A 21,751-nucleotide genomic window follows, 5' to 3' on the forward strand; every position below is an offset into this window, starting at 1 on the left:
CTTCAATTTGTGATGGTGACTATGGGTTTAAAATACCTCCTAAAATATGTCTGTTCAGACTTCTCTTTCTCACCCAGCATCTCTTTTATAGCATTCTGGAACCATACCTTCAACATGCCTTTTCTGTTCCAAAAGTCCTTTGGACAGTAAGAGCTACGGAGTAGCAATAAAGCCCTTAGGCATGCTAGATAGGATCTATTTCCTATATCAATTTTAATTTCTCCCTTGGGCTTCTGGGCATATTTGGTGTTAGTTTAAAGCAGTCCGCGGATCCTTTTGAATTTTTAGATTAAGGACTGGGAAGTCTTGAGCACAGGAGTTCTGTTCACTGTGCACATGGCTAGAACCTTGGTGCCATTTGCTCCGGCAGTACTTTTCTCTCCCACATTCCTTCGCTTCCCTTGGCTCTTCAGTGGTTAGGACACCTGTAGCTGGTGAAAGGGTAACAGAACTGCCCTTATTTATTTAATTCCACCATCTCTTGTCTCTGTGCAATTTAAGGAATGGAGGCTTGGCAGTAAGTGCAGAAATTATGGTAAGAAGTGATTCTCCATTTTCCCCACAATGGATACCAGGGCAACTGCTTTTGTTTGTTTCTTGTTTTATTTTTTCTTATTCCAATGCTTGCTAAATTTTCTTCTTTTTTAATTTGAAAAAGAGAGAGAGAGAGAGAGAGAGATTGAGAGAGAGAGAGGCAACAGGAATAAGGGAGGAACAGAGAGAGAGGGAGACACAGAATCCAAAGATAGGCTCCTAGCTCTGAACTAGCTGTCAGCACAGAGCCCAACATGGGGCTCAAACCCACGAGCCATGAGATCATGACCTGAGCCAAAGTTGGACACTTAACTGACTGAGCCACCCAGGCACCCTGCTTGCTAACATTTTCATGGCAACTTGGCCTTCCTATAGGATATGGGCTTCTTTGAACAAATGTCAAAATGTTTTCTGTAATCTGTGAATTGGAATCCATCCCAGTGTCTTTCACCATCTGAAGATAAAATGAGTGGAACAAGGTTTAAATTACTTTCAAGGTAGGTCTTAAAGCAGTAAAGCATGAAAGGCAATGTGGGAAAGTAAGTTAGAAGAGGAGTTTAGTTGGCTCCTTTGAGTTGGGTCATCAGGGAAGTCCTCTCCAAGGAGATGGCATTTGAGCTGGTACCTGAATGATGAGTTCTAGAGAAAATGCTAGTGCAGAGGCCCTGAGGATTTACATTTCTTTTACAAATTATGCATAGGAACTTAAAAAAGTAAAAGCTCTGAACTAACTTCCTTAAGAAAGAGAGACCGTTGTTCCCACCTGCGGCTAATTGATTTCTGGCAAACTGCATTCAACAAAAGGCAGCCCAACTGCTCCCACACTGGAGCCAAGATCTCCTGACAGGGTTACGAGTTTTCGTGTTCACTGCTGTTCACTCCTGAGCTTGCCATGTCTTCACGCACCCTTCCACCTATTAATGCAGGAGCCAAATGTTGTTTGAGATTCCCAGGGCTCTGAGAACAATGGCTATCTAGAGTAAAGCATAGCTCCTTTGAGCAATGCCCTCCTGTGTGTTAGCACTCTGCTATCAAAGATCTTCTGTTTTGCGGTCAAACGCTCTATCCTGGAGCTATACCCCCATCTTCAAAGAACTTCTGAATGAATGAAGCCAAATGCACAAGATGCCCCACCTCAGAATTGCCTCTCTGGAACTTAAGGCAGGATCTCACAAACTGAGGACCGCACAACCTCTGCTATATGTGGATTGCCCAAGTCTCTTTCCTTCACTCCACTCTTCCACTTTTCAAAAGGGCCCTCAAAGCCCCTCGATGCTTTAGTCTAACCATGCCCCTCTGAAGACTCTGTTTGCATTCAACAAATATCTGAAATCATCGGCGTGAAGCCTTGCTCTGTGAAGGGGAGGGAACCGTGCTATTGGGAGGGATATGTCTGTTTCCTGCCAAGACTCATAGGCAAGCCTGTTCCCAGAGAGATGTTAGAAAAGGAAAAACTGCAAACTCTCTGGTACTCCTAACTGAATACCCATGTAATTCAAATTGGGCTGTGGAAACCATACTATTGGAAAACATGCTGTTTCCATGCAATTAATTTATAGCCCTTCATTTCTTCATTCATTTATGCAACAGCAAAAGCCTTGAACAGTGCAAGTGTTGGGGCAATGTAGTAGCCAGCAGGATTGACAAGGTCCCACCCTTCATGGAGGATCACATTCCAGTGGGGAAGACAAGTCAGCAAAATAATTGCTAATAGTAATAAACACGATAAGAGAAATAAACTAGGAGACAACATGGAAAGTAGTAATAGGACAGAGAGTCTACCGTATACGGGATGATCAGAGGTGATGTCATTGAGGAAGAGACACTTATGATGAAACCCAAGGCATCAAAGATAGAGTCATGGGGGCAAACTGGGAAGAAGTTAGCAAAGGGAACAGTAGACACTGGGGAGGGGGGCCAGGTGCCCTTGAGGAACAGACCTGGGTTCCTGAAGCACTGTAAGCCAGGGAGCCCGTGGAACAAGATGAAGAGCAGTGGTAGGCATTTGAAGCCTCCTGCTCGTTACTTGCTGTGTGATAACGGTTGAACAAATGAAGCATATTCCCAATTCTTAACTGCTAGAAATTTTCTATTTTCATTTTCTAAAATATTCAGGAACTTTTCAGCCTAGATGTGACCTGACCTCAGAGGCGACTTAGCTACTAACTACATAGACAGTCATGAAGCTATAGAATTCTGTCAGGTGGACACAGACTTTCCTCTCATGCATAATGAAGACGAGCACTTTTTCATATGTTTATTTGTTGTGTGGGTATCTTCTTTTGTGAAATGCCTATCAAGCCTTTTGTCCATCTTTCTATTTTGTCCATTCTTTCTGTTTTGTCCATTCCTTATTGATTCATGGTGCTTTACATATTATGGGTACCAGCCTGTATCATGTATTTATTCCTGAATGAGAAACTACCTCAAAAGAAAACGATGACTGTGCTATTTGCTTGTGACTCTGTGGGTTAGTGACTCGGACAGGGCATACTTGTGCTTGATACTGTGGCTGAAGATATCTTAAGGCTCCACAGGATCTGGACAGTCTAACATAGGCCTACACACATGTCTGAATGTTGGCTGAAGCACTTCTCTTCTCGTCTATGGTTTCTCCAATAGGCTAACTTAGGCTTATTCATGTTGCAAATTCAAGGTTCCAAACAGAGAAAAAAGTGCAAACAACAACACATAAACATTATTTAAACCTTTACTTGTGTCATATTTGTTAAGGACCCACTGGCCAAAGCAAATCCCCTCACCAGCCAAGAGCTATTGTTTCTTTTTAAATGTTAATTTATTTTTCAAAGAGAGAGACCAGGAACCAGCAGGGGAGGGGCTGGGAGAGAGGGAGACAGAAGATCTGAAGCATGTTCTGTTCTGACAGCAGAGAACCTGACATGGGGCTGGAACACATGAACCGTGAGATCATGACCTGAGCTGAAGTTGGATGCTTAACCAACTGAGCCACCTAGGTGCCCCCAAAGGCTGATGTTGAAGGGACTACATAAGGATGTGCATAGGAAGGCATGATTCTTTGGGGGCTGTTATTGAAACAACATACCACAATCTACCATAAAGACCTTTGTCTACTTTCAGAAGACAGAGTTAGAAGAATCTTTTCATTGCATAATACACCGACCAGCTGAATTAAGGCTCCTGGAGAGCCAAGGACAAAAGGCAAGAGGGTCCAAAGAGCAAGGGATCTCATGAACAGTGTGAGGCCGACAGAGAGGGTAATAGAAGTGCCCCAGGAGAGAGGAGCTTGACAAGGGGCTAGTCTCTCAGCTCTGCTCCTTTTATCAGAGTTTCTTTCACTTCTGCGACATTCAGGGAGCTCCAGAAGATGTTCCCCTTCTTTCATGATTCACTTTTACCTGCATTCCCCATCATCCATAAAGGAAAAACACCTGTGAGAAGGCATTTCAGAGGCCTAGTCACATGTCTGAATGTTGGCTGAAGCACTTCTGTTCTCCTCTATGGTCTTTACATGCAAACCCATGTACAGGAGTTCGTAAGGAGGGTATGAGCCAAAGGGCAGCCTCCGGGCAGACAAAAAAGTGCATAGGAAGTGCGGAGGAAGGTGCCTGTGACTGGAGACAGAGCAGCACTTAAAAAAGCCACCACCCACAATAATAGCAACAAAAACCAAATCAAATATGGGTGAAGGATTTGAATAGATATTTTCCTACACTTGATCTTAGCCAAAAGGCCGAGAAGCGATGAATAGACATTTTCCTAAACAAAATATACAAATAGCCAATAAGCACATGAAAAGATTAAACTCATTAGTTATTATGGAAATGCAAATCAAGACCACAGTAAGTTACCACTTTACTCTGAGGGTGACTATAATAAAACAAAAAAAAAAACTCACAAAATAACAAGTGCTGGTGAGGTATGAATGCACTGGAACCCTTGTACACTGCTAGTGGGAACATAAAATGGAGCCGCCACTGTGGGAAATTGTTAGCAGTTCCTCAGGAAGTTAGACATAGAATTACCATGTGACTCAGCAATTCCACTCCTAGCTATATATCTGAAAGAATGAAAAGCTGGGATTCAAATAGGTATTTGTACGCCAGTGTTCATAATAGCATCATTCACGATAACCAAATGTGGAACTGCTCAAATGTCCATCAACAGATGAATGGATGAGCAAAATGTGGTGTATCCATACAGTGGAATATTATTTAGTGATAAAAGTAAATTAAACTTTGATATATGCCAAAACATGGATGGACCTTGAAGACATTATGCTCAATAAAATAAGCCAGACACAAAAAGACAAATATTGTATGATTTCACTTAAATTATCAGGTACCTATGATAGGTAAATTCATAGAGACAACAAGTAGAAGTTGGCAGGGACTTGGGGGGAGGGGAGAATGATGAGTTACTGTTTAATAGGTTCAGAGTTGATGTAGGGGGTGATGATAAAGTTTTGAATATAGATGGTGGTGACGGTTATACAACATTGTGAATATATTTAATACCACTTAATGAATAATAAATTGTATGTTTATAAATGGTTCCAATGGTGGGTGTTATGTGTGTTTCACCACAATAATAAAAAAAAAACCTCCTGCAACTCTTTGATTCCTTTTTCTCTATATTTGATGTCCTGTCTTTCATCTTATTAGCCTTCCCATCAACATGCTAACTTTAGAAACCTTCTCCACAAGAGGCTAATTTTGGCAAGAGTACTCAGGGGCCATGTTCTCTAACCTCACTTTTGCTACTGTGGCTTCTCCCCAGAAGGCATCTCCTCAGCACGTGGGTTAGTGTAGAGCCACCAGCAGACCTTTTGACATGAAATCAAATTGTGAAGTTATGAATTCTCACTATTCATAAACAACAAATGAATATATTGTATACAATAATGAATATATTCTACTCAAAGTCATAGAGGACACTTCTGGATTCCTGTATCATATGTCAGAATGATGGGTCTACTTCAACTTCAGATAGATATGTTTTAACAACAGAAAAACAAAATCCCACCGGTTTTGAGAATCCCGTGGTCAGCTGTGCAGTCGTGCCTCTTGAGAGGGGGATGCGCGCCTTTTGTGTCACAACAGACTGTCTGGTGAGCAAACCAGATATCCTCCGCTCTCCGCAGGGGACTAAGCGCCACATAAACTAGCTGTACTGTGAACTGGCAGGATCACACAGCATTTGCACTCATTTACTTTCCTTATTGAAGCTCTTAGCCTGTAGAAGATTCAAGGATTTAATCACTTCTGGCAACTGAGAAGCTGATACTCTGAACAACTTAATTGAGTTATTTTCTTTAAAAAGTTAAAAATAACTTTTAAGTGATTAATATAACAAATTCTGACATACACAGTTAATCAAAGGCTAACCTTCCCCTAATAAATCAGAATTTCTAAACTGAGAAAATCAAACTCAGATCTGTCATCGTGGGTTATTTCATACTATTGACGGGATCCCTTGCCCTCTGAGCCTTCTTCCATTTTTGCCTTTTATTCAGGTGAAACCAATGGATCAAATGAGAAAAATACTTAACTCTATGTTTGCAGTGAGGATAAGCCTAGGCAAACATATGTTGTTAAAATAAAGACAAACATGTGACCATAAAATTTAAGCCCTGGCCTCAGAAGGGAGCTCCCTTTTATAAGAAAGGAATGATTGGGTCAATTAATCAAAATAAAAATTCCTAGATTATATGTTATAATAAAAAGGCACATATAAAATTAATCAGTTGCTTAGGACTAATGTATGAATCAGAGTTTGGTTGACTGGCTAGTTGATTGATTTTAAGAAACAATTCCATGGGGCACCTGGGTGGCTCAGTTGGCTAAGTGTCCAACTTCAGCTCAGGTCATAATCCCATGGTCTAAGGATTCAAGCTCCGCGTTGGGCTCTGTGCTGACAGCTCAGATTCTGCATCTCCTTCTCTCTCTGCCCCTCCTCCACTAGCACTCTGTCTCTGTCTCTGTCTCTCTCAAAAGTAAATAAACAATAAAACAAGTTTTTTAAAGAAAAAGAAACAATTCCTTTCAAAATTTCTGTGTAGAGGCCTCTGGGTGGCTCAGTGGGTTAAACATCTGACTTCAGCTCAGGTCATGATCTCACGGTTTGTGGGTTCAAGCCCTGCAGGAGCTCTGTGCTGACAGCTAGCTCAGAGCCTGGAGCCTGCTTCCGATTCTGTGTGTCTGTCTCTCACTGCCCCTCTCCTGCTCATGATCTGTCTTATTCTGTCTCTTAAAAATAAATAAATGTTAAAAAAAATTTTTAATATTTCTGTGTAGTAAGTTCCAAGAAGGTATGTTCTGTAGAATATGACTTAAAGTCCTTCCCAGACGTTCTGAGTAGCTGTGATACATGAACAACAAACCACAAAGGCTGTTTTCCTCTGGACACAGATGAAATACACTATTCTACTAAAAGGCCATAGAGAACAAAGCAGTGGGCATCTGTGTGGAAGAAACTTGGGCTGGGATGTTGGCCTATGGATGGGGAGAAACATGTGAAGTTCAGAGTAAGAGTCATGAAAACTGAAAGACAATGTCAGAAGACCTTCCTAGGCACCCAGTAAAAACTGGAGCTGTTTTGTTTTTCCCCAGTTGGAGATCTAATCTGATTTCAGGGACCGGGAGCTATTTCTCCTGACAAACTTTCCCCATCCCTTGCATCTAAACTACCTGCTTATCATAACCAGGAATTCCCTTGACTGGAGATTAAAAAATGTTCCCCATTGTTAGGCACAAATACCATTTACATTTAAATATTTAATAGCATTAGCCACCCAGCATGAATAGACTCTGCTAAGTATAAAGGATAATAGCAAATCATCCCTTTTTGAGTCATCCTGATGATTTCTGCCCTGAGTAAAAAGCTGGAAAGCCCAGAGCAATGGATTTCTTAGAAGAAAAAAATGAAAGCATCTAGAGAGGGAGTTTCACACACACGATAAATCACATCCTATATGATCTGCCAGTATCTTCTGCTTAGCTGGGCTGTGATGAGATCTCCAGTTCTTTATGTTCCACTCATATGTGACCCTGGGAAGTAATTTTATCTCTCTAATTCAGAAGCACCTGGTAATGAAATGAGAGCCTACCACAGAGTGTGAACAATGCTCATAAAATAATGACAAATGACTTTGCAATTTCCTTTGACCAAGACATTTATTGTTTGGTATTATGGATTAAATTATTCTCTGATTTCTTTATAAATCTTTGTTAAATTATGGGAGCTCAAACTTGTGAAGAGAAATTTATTTTAAAATAACCCCTTTAGTATTTAGCCTGCACAGACTTTTATGTAATTGTAAGTGCTTTTTAATTATGAAAGCAATTCGTGCTTATTAAAGAAAAATTGGAAAATACATGTAACTAGAAGGAAAAAATACACATTGTGCCATCTCTCAATCTCAAGCACCTCTGTTAATATTTTGAGGTCATTTTTAGAGGTTTTCAATACTTAAGGATTTGTGCTTTTATTTTATATAATTGAAGTCATAGTGTGTTTACAATTTTCACACCTGATTGTTGTACACTTAATAGTCCATTATAGGTATTTTTACATTGTTTTACAAAATATTTCGACAAGTACTTTTTAAAACCTGTTAAATATTCTAGGGACGCCTGGATGGCTCAGTTGGTTAAGTGTCAGACTTGGGCTCAGATCACGATCTCACAGTTCATGGGTTCGAGCTCCCTGTTGGGCTGTGTGCTGACAGCTCAGAGCCTGGAACCTGCTTTGGATTCTGTGTCTCCCTCTCTCTTTGCCCTCCTCCACCCACACTGTCTCTCCTTCTCAAAAATAAACATTAAAAAATGTTTTAAAAATAAATAAAAACTATTAAATAATTCTAACAAGTAGATGTATTAAAATTTATCCCTGTAATTGGGCAATGAAGTGTTTAGATGCTCAGAATTTTGACAACTAAGTCTATTAAATAATAATATTATTGTAGGAGCCAGAACCCATCCTCCCCTCCCTTTGGAAATCATGACATTTCAGAAGTCTTGATATACAAACAAAGCAAAACACTGATCCCTGGCCAACAGAGTAATAAAATTACCTTAAGTAATCTTATAGAGTTTATAAACTCATAGTGTCCCTGGTTCTGTGAGAATCCATCAATGTCCTGTCCTAGATTTCACAAATATTTTATGATATTAAACATTTTGCTTACTTTCCCAGACTCTTCTCAATTATACCCTCCAGTGTAATCCATATGACAAAAACGAACAGAAGTGATTTCTAATTCTACCTTTTCAAAGGTTTTATCTTCCCTGTGCTTATTCTAAACTAAGCAATAGCAATGACAATTTCAATAAACTTCTGTAGGACTAAAATTTATTTTACATATCAGTGGAAACAAGAACAGTGGCACTCTAAGACAGTTGGCTGGAACACGTAAAAGAACAAAAGGAACCCAATTATGCAAATATGTGCTCTTCCACCTCCAGGAGGTTGGCTGAAAATGGGAGAAACTGGCAGGCTTATAGTTTCCTGCCCGAGTTATTAGTTCTCCTTATAATTAAAATCAGACCTAATTATGATTATTAATATTATTCTTCAACAGTTTTCAACAATTAAAAATTATCCATGGATATATTCAAATGTTCACAGCCCTCATTTTCTTATGCCTTTTGAAGACACTTCTTCCTGTTAAGATGTTACCACCTGGTTTATGGAAAGTCTTGTTTGAAGTACTTACCAATAGCAACTCTCATGGTGACAAATGACAAAAAAAAATCAAATTCTAAGTTGCCTTGAAACAAAATAAAACAACAAAAACAAAATGAAATCCAAAAAGGAAAGAGAGAGAAAGAGAGAGAGAGAGAGAGAGACTGGAAAAACTGAAGGGTAGTACTAGTTTTACATAGCTTGACCTGGTTCAATTTAGGCATCAGGATCCGACTTTCCATTTCTGCATTACTTCACTCTGCCTTCCCCAGAGTATGACTCATGCTCAAATGAGATTTTTTTTTCTCTCCTATGATTATAAAAAACCTACCTCCATTTCAGATTCCAACCTTCAAACTTTCAGGGTCAGGTGTTTATTAGAAGAACAATGCTTCCTCCTGGTCATTCAAGTAGAAACCTATTGTATCTTTTTGGTTCTGTTTAGATTATGTGTCCAATCCTAACTCAAACATCTTGGCAAGTGTAAACTTACATGTTTATTATCCCATTCCTGCATCAGAGTAGAGCCCCAACCCAAGTGCTGCCCTCCCTTATGAATCCATCCCTAACCACTTGTTATGGATTGAATTGACACCCTTCCCTTCTATATGTTGAAATCCTAATCCCCAATGCCCCAGAAAATGAATGTATTTGAAAGAGGGTCTTTAGGGGTGCCTGAGTGGCTCAGTCAGTTGAGCACCCAACAGTTTGTGGGTTCAAGCCCTGCATGGGGCTCTGTGCTGGCAGCTCAGAACCTGGGGCCTGCTTCCGATTCTGTGTGTCCCTCTCTCTCTGCCCCTCCCCTGCTCATGATCTGTCTCTCTCTGTCTCTCAAAAATAAGTAAAAATGTTAAAAATATTATAAAAATAAAAAAAGACAGAGGGTCTTTAAAGATATAATTAAGGTAAAATGAGGTCATATGGGTGGGTGCTAAGTCAACTTTATTGGTATCCCTACAATAAGAAGAGATTAGGACAAGGGAAAAGGTGATGTGAAAACAAAAGAATACAGCCATTACAAGCCAGTTAGGGAGGCCTTGAGAGAAAACATCCCTGCTGGTACTTTGATCTCAGACTTTGGTTTCCAGAAACTGTGAGAAAATAAATCTCTGTTAGTTAAGCCACCCAGGCGGTGGTACTTTGTTATGGTAGCAAACTAACACATACCCCAGTCAGAAGTAAGCCTTTGTCTTCTGAATTTCTGTTGCCTTTTTTGGTCTTTTTTACTTTCTACCTTGTATTACAACTAGGCCTGTTGGTATTTCATATATTTCTTTCCAGACCATAAGATCTCGGTGTGCAAGACCTACATCCAATTCATTTCACACTGCCCACAGTGTACTCATTAATTTATCAAATAATTATTGTGTGCCTACTATAAACCCTGAGTGTAGCACCATCTTACTAGGCACTCGATAAATATTTGCTAAGTGAAGAAATGTGACCCCAAAGAGGCAGATGACTGACATAAATCATTATGGAATGTCAGTTCTTAAAGAATGTATGATCAATTGAAGAAAAACAACGGGGAACATATACAGCCTTTTGAAGTAGTGCCAGGATCATGTCATGCTGACTGCAGTATTTTAGTATTTCCATGTTGCTTCTCCCTGCAGGACTAGGCGCTTAAGTGGTGTTAACAGGTCATTGTTGTAATAAATTCCTTGCCTGACCTTAGCCAGAACTGTGCACAGGTAAGTGGAAAGAAGTTTGAGAACTTAATTGACACATTAACTAAATAATTAGATTTCTCAGGTAAGGGCATTAACTGTTTATTTTTTCACAATAAGTTTAATATGGAGGCACCCACAGACTATAGAAAGGAAACAGAACTGTGTATATAACAAAATCTTCTGGGGTGGACATTGTTGTTTTTAGTCAGCCAGCATCCATTCACCCTATTTTCAGCAGAGGCCCAGATTTCAGCAGAGGCCCAGATTTCATCAGAGGACTACCCCATCTACTGTCCAGGCCAAGTGGACCTTGGAGGCCTCCATTCTCATTCAAAAGGTGGATGCTCGACCAAAATGAAGCCCATGGGACATTCTCTCCAGGGACCTTGAGCCTTGAGCTCATGAAAGGACACAAGACAAAACTTAACAGAAAGAGTTGGAGATGCCACATTTCATTTACAGTGCCCTAACAAAAAAGCCAAGTATGTCATATTTCCCTAGTTCTTATCAGCTAATTATCCAAGAATCCACCAGTCCCAGGAAGTGGATTACTCAGAATGCATAGACCACAGAAGAATCCTTCCCAGTGCAGCCATCCCACTGTGGCCACATGGCAAAATGGACAAGGGACATTCTCCTGGGAGAAGAACCAGGGCTACAGAGGACAAGGGACAAGAGAAGCTTCTTGAACCAGAAATGCAATGAACTACATTGGCTGAACAAAAGTATTTTACTACCAGGGCAGAAAGTTCTCCACTTTCTCAAATGAGAATTTTAGTGTAATTTTCTCTCTTTCTCATTGCATAAGTCAGTATGCTATGAGTGGATAAAGCTTATCATACACAGAAAGGTTGCCAGACCTTTAAGAACTATGAATCTCAATTTCACTGAAAGGACTGCTCATTACTCAGGAATATTTGACCTAGATCTAAAAGTATATTCCAACTTTAACACTGGCAACAGGAATTTCAGCACTGGACTTTAAAGAAAACTTTAACCTGGTAACTAGATGAGACATGTAGTATTTTCCCTTTTTGAGAGGAGAGTGAATGAATTTTGTTTAGATGCAGGCATTTCTGTCATTATAAGGAAGCAAAGAGAATACATAAGGATGGGTGGATGTTGAGCAGCCATGAAAGTAGATGACAATAGACATATGAGATTCAGTGCCAACATCAAATATCTCTCTCTTTGATTCACTACCCTTATCCTTTCTCAGACAATGTATTCAGGAAAAGTAATCTTTTCTACACTACTACTTTTCTGTACTAGAAAATGTACAGGAGCCAAGTGGCTCAGAATGGAAGATGGAGACATCAGCCAGAATAATAGCACAACAGTTTAGGCAAGAAGCAGTGAAGGACTTGACTTGAGACAACACAGGATGGTTGTAGACGTAGTTATTAGAGAAGATAAAATAAAGAGAAAGGATGAGAAGGAATTCAAAATTGATAAAGCAAGAAAGAGGGAAGAGTCAATGATGGTTCTGAAACTGCTGGCACCATCAGCAAGAATTGGGAGTATAACAGGAAGAAGGCATTTGTAGGGCAAGAGATAACTGAGTTCAGTTTTGAAAAACATAGACCCACTTATTTACAACACATCCTTTTGGATACTTAGAGGTCAGTTGACTATGTGTGGGGGGGAGCGTAATAAATCTGTTAGAAACACACAAAACTACTTAAATTGTAGGCTCAAGCTTTGGACAAGCTTTGGAGCACAGTGGCCAGATTTGTGGTGTTGACCATTCCTGGCATATGGTAGACATTAAATATATGTATTTGTTCAACCCACATGTTGCAGATAGTTGTTCCATGCCAATCAGTAGCCACTGCCCTCCATTTTAGCCAGATTATCCCTTATTTTCTTCAGGGAACTAAGCTCTTTTCCCTGTGTATCCATTTTCTGTGTAACTTTACTCAAGGTGCCCCTTCTTCCTCTGACCAAGAACTGGGCATGTGATCCAAACTAGCCCAGTGTTTCTTCCTCTCCCAGGTTTTTCATTTTAAGTGGAATGAGGCAAACTGTTAAAACAGTTGGCCTTGATTTGTTCCAGGAGTGGAATATTAAAAGACTATCTGTTTGTCCCAGAAGTCCTGGTTCCTTAAAGACTTTTGTAAAACCTCGTTCTCCAGGCTTCCAACAATTGCCTTTTCTACTTGCAACAACAGCTGGGGTCTGTTGTTTTCAGTTATAAAGATCTTGACACAAATCATCATGTAGCTAGCAGTCATCCACACCCTCCCAACAGTACTATTCCTAAGCATTTAAGACAGTAATTAATCCAGTTTTCTTATAGAAGTGGATACCGTAAGTAACCTTGGGAAATCTCATGTTCAAACGCCATTTATATTAGGAAGCAATTCATATCTAATCTGGAGTTTGCCTGTAAAAAGTTAAAACCATGCATATTCAAGAAAACACTTAGAGGTGGGACACTCCACCCCATTATTATAAACACACTAATACGAGTTAAGACAAGTGCGATGAATCTGGGCATCTATTTAAATTCAGCCACACATAAAGATGCACTCCATTTCTGATCAAGGCATCCGTTCTCAACTCTCAGCTCTTTATCTCACTTACCTCTTAATTAGAATCCATCGTATTAAAATCAACAAGCCTACAGCATGTTATAATTGTTGGCACTGTACTAGGACTAATTTAAGGACTGTTGAATTTCGTTGTCTTGATCACAGACATAAAACTGAAGAGAGATTATCCTCCTTTTCCTTTGTGAGGTAAGCATGCAGGATGTGTCCAGCGTGTGTTGTCAAGGATAGGGAGAAAGACGACCTTCTATGCTGTTGATGGAGTATAAATTGGTACCAACGCTTTGAGTAGTTTGGCTGTGGTGTAGGGAATATGTAAAAAATATGCATATTCTATAAAACAGTAAGTTTGGTGACCTATAAGTTTTACACAGGCACAGAAACGTGCAGCATTGTTTATGATAGGAAAAATTGGAAGTAACCTGTGAGTCCAGGAATGGGGGAAATGGATAAATAATATGTTGGATTTTTTCCCTTTAAAAATCATTAAAAATGTTTTTTTTAATGACAGTATTTATTTGTGTGTAACATGGATATCTCACAAACATCATGATATGTGAAAAAAAGATAGCCGCAGAGTAGTAGAGAGGGTAGCTAGAGTATAACACTGGTATTACCAACTTTATAAAAGTCTTACAAGAACATGTTATTTATAGGTTTGCATGCATATGTATATCCATGTGTATAAAAGCAAAACTGGATTGTGAGGCAATTCATAAATTCCCTTTCATTCCTCGTGAGGATTAGGGAAGTGGTAGTGGGTGTGAAGGGAAGTAAAGACTTCAACTTTATATGGAGTGTTTTATTTTTTCAGTTTATTCTTAAAAATGGTTTGAAGATATTTCAGAAAATGTTAAAAATTATCACTTCTCTCTTGTAGCTATGTTGGTGTAGCCAACTATTTTTTTCTGTATTTTTCAAAACTAAAATTTTCTCAAGTCCAGTATGAAGACACATGATACTTCATCCATTCATTTAGTTTTCAACAAATGCATATTACTTGCTTGCTATAAATAACACACTATGGTTGGTACAATAGAAAATAACAAAGGTATATAAAACATGGTCCTACCCTCAAGGATCTTGTAGCTTTAAAATTCAAAAGGCCTTTTTGGAGAAAAGTGTGTGTGGGCTCAGGCATGCCTCAGTGTGGAAACATCTTCAATAGGCTTGTGACATTAAATTATTCCAGTTGTCATGAAATGACATGTGGGTGGGCTTCCCATCTATGAAAACATAACAAAATCACCACGTACAAAAGATTAAATTAGGGTATGATTGACACTTTAAAAGGGAATTATTCCCATGTTAAAAAATGATTCGTTTGTAGGCCTCTTCTGTGAGCATATGAAATGTGATGGTATCTAGGAAAAGTTTCTTTACATCTACTGTTTGGGGCTGTAACATATCTATTAGGTAAAGTAAGGACTACAAATATCCAAGAAAGACATCTTTACCTGGAGGGTGCTGCTCTCCTGGACAGTAAGTCAAGCATTCCTGGAAACATGTAGCTGAGGAGCTTCATAGTAGCTCAGTGCCCAGCTTTGCGGTCCAAGTGGATCAATTAAATCAAGATGTGTGCTGGAGATCTAATGGAAAAGCATCATCTGGGGTGTCTCTCTGTTATAGCTGCCGTGGAAGGTTTAGGCTGACAGAAGCAGAACAATGGGTGGAACACACAAATTATTGCAGATGCCAGCAGTGGGAAAGGAAGGTGAAGGATGAAGGGCAAGGCAGAAAGCTACCTATCAGAAATTGAAGGATCACACCTCTGCCCCCACTAGGAAGAGAATGGTGTATCAGCTTGGGAAGAAAGGGCAAAAATCCAAAATGCATCCTGTATTTTTCACAAAGAGAATTGGAAAGGACAAAATCATCAGTGAAAGAAAAGAGAATTGGTATGGGCTCTAGGTGAGTCTAGGAATTCGAAGATTACTTACAAGTCAGACTGGTGAGTAAGGTCTCTACATTAGTTAAAAACTAAGTAAATGTGCATTGATTGAGGTTCTGAATTGAATATTAAATGCATCAGATGCACCTGGATCCTTTGGGGCATGAAAAGGAATTTGAATAGTAAGCTGTATACAGCTTACTAACTCAAGGGGTAAAAGTAGAGGCAAGAGGCTCACAAAGGCATTGCCTTTAAAGAATGGCTCAATATTCATTGTACTGGCTTCCTCCTCTCAACTAATATGATGGCTCTTGACCTGCTTTAGCACTCTTTCCTCTGTATGCCCTCTTTTCCCTGAACAGCCAGGTTCAGTGTGGAAAAACTCCTAGTAACTGCAAAGGGAGAAAAAAATAGCAGGCTGTGTGTGTGTGTGTGTGTGTGTGTGTGTGTGTGTGTGTGTTAGAGAGAGAGAGGGAGAGAAGAAAGGACAGAAACATGGGTGGGGGGGACACAGAGAACCAATGATATACATTGTCCTTTTTATGAATGTATGACTTTTGCGCATAATTTTTGCTTCTTCTCCCTCACTTTTCTTAAAAGTGATCCACTGATAATTGGCAGGCACTGCCTCGCTATTCTGGTGAACAGTGTCCAAAGACCTTTCTCCAGAGAGCTTCATTATACTATTCTCCCTGGTATCAGGAGGCAGAGAAACCTAACCTTCCTCTGGGGGTGTGCTTTCTAGTCTTGGCTCAGGCAAAGTGGAATTTGAGGTAGGAGTCACTGCAAAACTGGGGGTGGGGGGGAAGCTGTCACGGTGTGCCTTGGCATTCAGACATGTTCTGTTCCTTGAGGATTTCTATATTTGGCCAGATCGTAAGGTATTGAGGTAGATGAAACAGAAGAGCTCTGAAAACTGCACAATGGATTTTCCCTTGCAGTCTTATATCTCAAAAAAATGCAATTTAAAATGTATGTGAGAAAAGGATATTTTTGAAAGTTTTCAGAAATAAAATACCAAGAAGTGCTTTTAACTAGTATATATTAAAGGTTATTTGCCTGAATAGATAAGATGGTCTTGTTGCTAGGCAACAGAGACACCGAGACAATGGTGGACAAGGAAGGTAGAGGAACTCATGAGTATTTTAGTGTGAATTCTTGTCACAGTAGGAATTAGGCTGATAAGCCTCCCCCAGGATGGGAAATGGCAGAAATGAAGATATGATGGACTGACAGAGTTGAGATATCTTGATTTGTTTGCCTAATATAAGGAATTCTTATGTGATATTGTTAATATTTTCAATGCCAAATTAACTGTTTATCTTAATAGAGGTTTTTCCACCTTTCTAGTGTATATTTGGTGACTCTCCTAGTGAAAGGAGCTGTAGGATTTCAGGCAATTGTATACAACCATCAAAGGTAGAAGCAAAGTTTGATTATACAAGCTGTGTGAATATGGTATATTCTGAATTAGAAATGAGAACTCAGTTCCTCACTCACCTGTCAAAGGAATTTGGTGATCATTTAAAAGGGAAAATTTATTTGATAGATGATGGCTTTTTCATAAAAGTATGAACACTGTTCATTTCAGGAATCCTATAGATTTGGGGTATTTTGTATGCAGGGTTTTTCTTCTAGATCCCCACAGTCTTTAGAATTCATATTTTATCTTTCCTACTACTAAAAAGTTGAATGGCAGACAAAAAAGATTAGTCCCCTTCCTCCTCCCTCTTCCCCCCAAAAAAACAGTTGGAGAAAGTGAGCAGAGGATTTTTTAGTTAGTTTAAGGTAGAAAAGCAAAAGTCAGGAAATGGTTTACATTAATTGAGCCAGAGACCTCAACTGTAATTTATTTATAATAAAGTACATATCATAAGAATTGATGAAGGTTATTTATCAACTGTCAATAATATATTTATTGCATAAGAATTATTACCTTCCTGTCTTTATTTGAAGAGCTCAAAATCTAAATATAGAGTAGCAATTTATTGTGGTCATGATTTTAGAGGTTAACAAGATTGTGAAAGTACCACATTTTGCATAGAGTGAAATCAGTATGTGTGTGTAGTAAAACTTCAGTTCAGTCCAAAAACAGAAGCTAGCCAGGTTCTCCAGAGAGTATGAACTTAATAGTGTATAAGTCCCACCCCATACACTCCCCCATTCCCATAGAGTGGCCTTAAATTGAGTTAGATTCCAAAATGATTCAAATTGAATGATCATCTAACTGACCTGAAGATCCAGTGACTTGAAAGAGCCAATGTGGATGACTCCTAAGAAGGACTAAAACAAAGGAAAAAAGAAAAGTTCCCCATAGTAACTTTAGTCATTATATAACCTCACCTATGGCTTTCAGAATTTATAAAATAACCTCATCTCAATTCCATGTCTGTGTATATACCCCAAATAACTGAAAATAGGAACCTAACTAGGTACCTGTACACCAGTGTTCATAGCAAGATTATTTACAGTAGCCAAAAGGTGGAAATGGTCTAAGTGTCCATCAACATATGAATGGATAAATAAAATGTTGTGTATACACAGTGATATATTACTCAGTCTTAAAGAGGAATGAAATTCTAATACATGCTACAACATAGATGAACCTTGAGTACATTATGCTAGGTGAAATTAGAAGACACAATAGACAAACATATGATTCTTCTACTTATCAGAAGAGCCTAGACTAGTTAAATTCATGAGGGAGGAAATAGAACAATGGCTACCAGTGGCTGGAGAAGACAGTTATGGGAACTTAGTGTTTAATGGGTTTCAAAATGGGATGATGAAAAAGTTCTGGAGGTGCATAGTGGTGATGGTTGCACAAGAATGTGTGAATGCCTTGTGATTCACATACTTGATGCCACTGAACTACAAGCTTAAAAAATGATCAATGTAGTGTATGTTTTACATGCACACACACAAAAATAACAATCATGGAAAAGAAAATCACTTTATCAGTTCCTTGCTCCTTTCTCTCCCAGCCTCAGGTTCAAAAATACAAGACTGGCATCACTATGTGTCTTAATTTAAACCAGTGTGATACCACAAGGTCAGTTTAGTAATTTCCTCTCCTGGAAATGTTTCTTTATGTTGCTTTCTTGAAGCATTATTTATTTGCCTGGTTATTTGCTAAAGCCAGCCACATGCTTGAGGACAACACTGAGATGTTAAGTGAGAAATCCAGTTTTCCTGCCCTGGTTGAAGTTTGTAGGACAGATGGTGTGGTATAGACAGCAGGTCCACAGACCAGACAGATGGCCCAGTCTTTATTTTGAAGTAGAATGCAGGTCCTGGGATTTGGATTCAGCTATATCAGAGAAGTCTAAGTTTCTGCTATCGAGGAAGAAATGAGAGTTACAAGGCCTTTCAGGAAAACAGGCAAGTGTGCTTCCAGGCCTGGTGCACCCAGTAGGCAGGGGAAAGAAGTACTCTAAATGGCCTTTGATGTTATGCCTGTTCACATTCAAGTTTCCTATTAAGGGATTCGAAGCTTCATTTCAGCGAGGTGAATACCTGCCACCTTCAGGCACCCTTCAGACTTCAGACATAACCTTCACAAGAGATTGCTCCATTTCAGTTGAAGTCAGATCTAAAAATAGACTGGATTTAGTGGGGGTAGGGATGGATACTACAAGTTTGGTATTTGGATTAGATCTAAGATGTAAGAGGTAAAGAGGGCAAAAAGGTTGATGGGACTGCTTTGAAGAATAGCTTGAATTATTTTCCAGGTTTGCAATAGGAATCTTAATCTTAGCCAATGCCTGCCTCTTACCTCCTGTCTTGACTACTAATTGGAAATCTAACAAATTTTCTTTTATTCACCTTTAAGCTCTTTTTCTCTCTCTCTTAAGAAATTTACAGATAAATGGCACAACATATTAAAAGTTACCGTGTAGGGTGTCTGGGTAACTGGGTTAGTTAAGCATTAGACTTCAGCTCAGGTCATGATCTCATGGTTCATGAGTCTGAGTCTTCTTACTTTAGGTGAACTTGACCCCCACTTTGGGTGAGCACAGGCCCCACATTGGGTGAGCCCCCTTCCTCTCTCTCTCTCCCCCTCTCCCCTGTGGAACTCCCTCTCGCTCTCTCTCTCTCTCTCTCTCTCTCTCTCTCTCAGCCCTTGTTCACTTGGGCCCTCTCTCTCTCTCAATAATAAATAAATAAGTAAAGTTACCATGTGGCCCTTGACTTCTGGAACACTCCAGTTCAATTTTGTATCCTAAGAAGTCACCTCTCTTTAGTCTTGAGAATGTATGGGAGGATTCTTACTTGATAGTACAGGCTGTCTGCTGTGTCTCAGAAGTTTGTATTTTACCGATGGATACATATCCAAGAATACATATCTATTTTTCAAGAAAGACAATTAGAATGGGTCATTAGGGTTTTTATTTGTTGTGGTTTTTTTTCTAAGCTGCTGTATTACAAAATTGACCTTTTTCTTGGGAGTATACATTTCTATGACTTTTAACTTGGGTCATTAGGGTTCGTAAACACTGGCAGTGCACATGAACTGAATCACTAGTGCTATAGTTGATACATAATAAATAAATGAATAAAACTCAGGAAAGTTAAAATCTCCCTAAAATATAATGTGCAAATATAGTAGAAGATGATAAAATAAAGGCCTTTGGCTCTATGGACTAGATCTATATTATATATATTTGAGAATTTGTGATAGAAGGCCAATAAATATTTATTAAGCAGACACTGATGTATCTTTATAAGAGTATCACAGAAAAGGACTACAAAACAGAGGCTTTGCTTTTCCTAAGTTAACTACTATTTCAGGACCGAAGAAATACACACACATAACATTTTTAAAAAATACAGGATAGGTTGAGTAAGTTCCCAAATCAATAGAAAATATATAAGGATAAGAATTCAGAGGAAAATGTGGGCCAATATGGGGAAGTTTCTTTGAAAGGTAGGACTTGGGGCAAGGCTTATAATAGTGCATTTATCCAGAAATAGCCCTGCCATTCCCTTGGGTTCTGACAGACTTAGAACAGATATCAGATTTATTCCTATACTAAGGACAAGCCTATCAGGTGGATCAGGTCACCAACCTTGTCTAATTGGTTGTCTCTTTCTTTGTAATGATGGAAATAATGAGTCACAATGCCCCAGGAAGGAATATTCCAATGTATCTATTAGTTTAAATCAGGATTGCCATAAGGTAACAGAATCAGCCACAAGCAGCATTGCAGTCTCTGGAAGACCTTGTAAAAGACGGATCCCTGAGCCCCAGCCCAGACCTGCTGAGGGCAAATATCTGAGGTAGAAGAACCCAGAGATAGGCAGTTGGAAAAGCTCCCCAGGTCATACTAATGCATACTCAACTGTAAGAACCGGTCTAGACAAAGTGGGGGGAACCGACAAAAATCTGATTGCATCAAGATTATGACATTTATACAAACATAAAGAACTAAATCACTGGCTGCTTTGTTTTCTTGCTTCCTAAATATTTTTGCATTAATTGACTTATGCTAGGCCTATGTACGTGGTTAAGACTGGTAGCATACTCTGGAATGTCCCTACACCGTGGCCTGCAGTAACTGTGCGGTATCCATGGCTCCGAACGTGTTTGCCACCCAACACAGGAGGCCTCACTTGGGATGAATATTAGCTTATTATTTGCCATCTTCTCCTCTCCTGGTTCTTGTCAGTCACAATTCAAAGCACACCATCTCTTATCGTTGAGTTCGAATTTAGTGCCCGCAGCTGACTCTACCTTAATGGTTTCCACTTAACTGAACACAGTACTACCAAACCTTGAGAGGAGTGATTTCTCCACCAGCAGCTTTAAGAAGCTTCTGTAGTTGGTACAGACACTCCACTGTGCCCACAAAGATTCCTTATGAGGGCTTTTGGAGTTCAAACATAGACAGGATTTATCTGTAAATGAAGCCTCCAGGGCAGGGAATATCCTGGCCATTAGTACAAGGGCAAGGCACCTCCTCAAACAGAATGCAGGGAAATGAACCAGAGGGTCTTCGTTCTTAAGAGCTTGTCAAAACCTCTGCTGGAAGAGTTGCCAAGTATTTCTCCCAACATCCAAGACTGAAAGGAGGACATAGAAGTAATAGAATTCAAACTTCTGCATTCTCTGGCTGCTAAAGAGGGTAATATCACCTACAGGCCAAGGACACTGTACGGAGGAATGTGACTGCAGCAGTAAAATACTTAAAGTCCACAGACGCATAGATACTGGTGATATTCACATATTCTAGCCAAGGCTACTCCATTAGCTCAACTTCTTGTTCACAACCAAACCTCTTCTTGTAATTTTCTTATTCTGAAAACTTTTAAACATACAGAAAAGTAGACAATCATGTAACGTACACCTATGTGCCAATATATCAGCTTCAATAAATTTCAAATCCTTATCCTTATCCCCATCACTTTCCTTGATGTTATTTTATTTTTTTTGTAAC

General features: G+C 39.4%; 1 protein-coding gene and 1 pseudogene across 1 annotated transcript in view; one reads left to right on the forward strand and one right to left on the reverse strand.

Annotated features, from left to right (window-relative positions):
• SLC35F1 (solute carrier family 35 member F1) overlaps positions 1-21,751 on the forward strand; it is a 182,126-nt gene that overhangs the window by 68,756 nt on the left and 91,619 nt on the right. The gene's annotated exons all lie outside the window — the stretch shown is intronic.
• LOC115297222 lies at positions 4,090-4,258 on the reverse strand (annotated as a pseudogene).

The sequence above is a fragment of the Suricata suricatta genome, chromosome 7, assembly GCF_006229205.1.
Source record: "Suricata suricatta isolate VVHF042 chromosome 7, meerkat_22Aug2017_6uvM2_HiC, whole genome shotgun sequence".
In the NCBI taxonomy this organism is placed as follows: Eukaryota; Metazoa; Chordata; class Mammalia; order Carnivora; family Herpestidae; genus Suricata; species Suricata suricatta.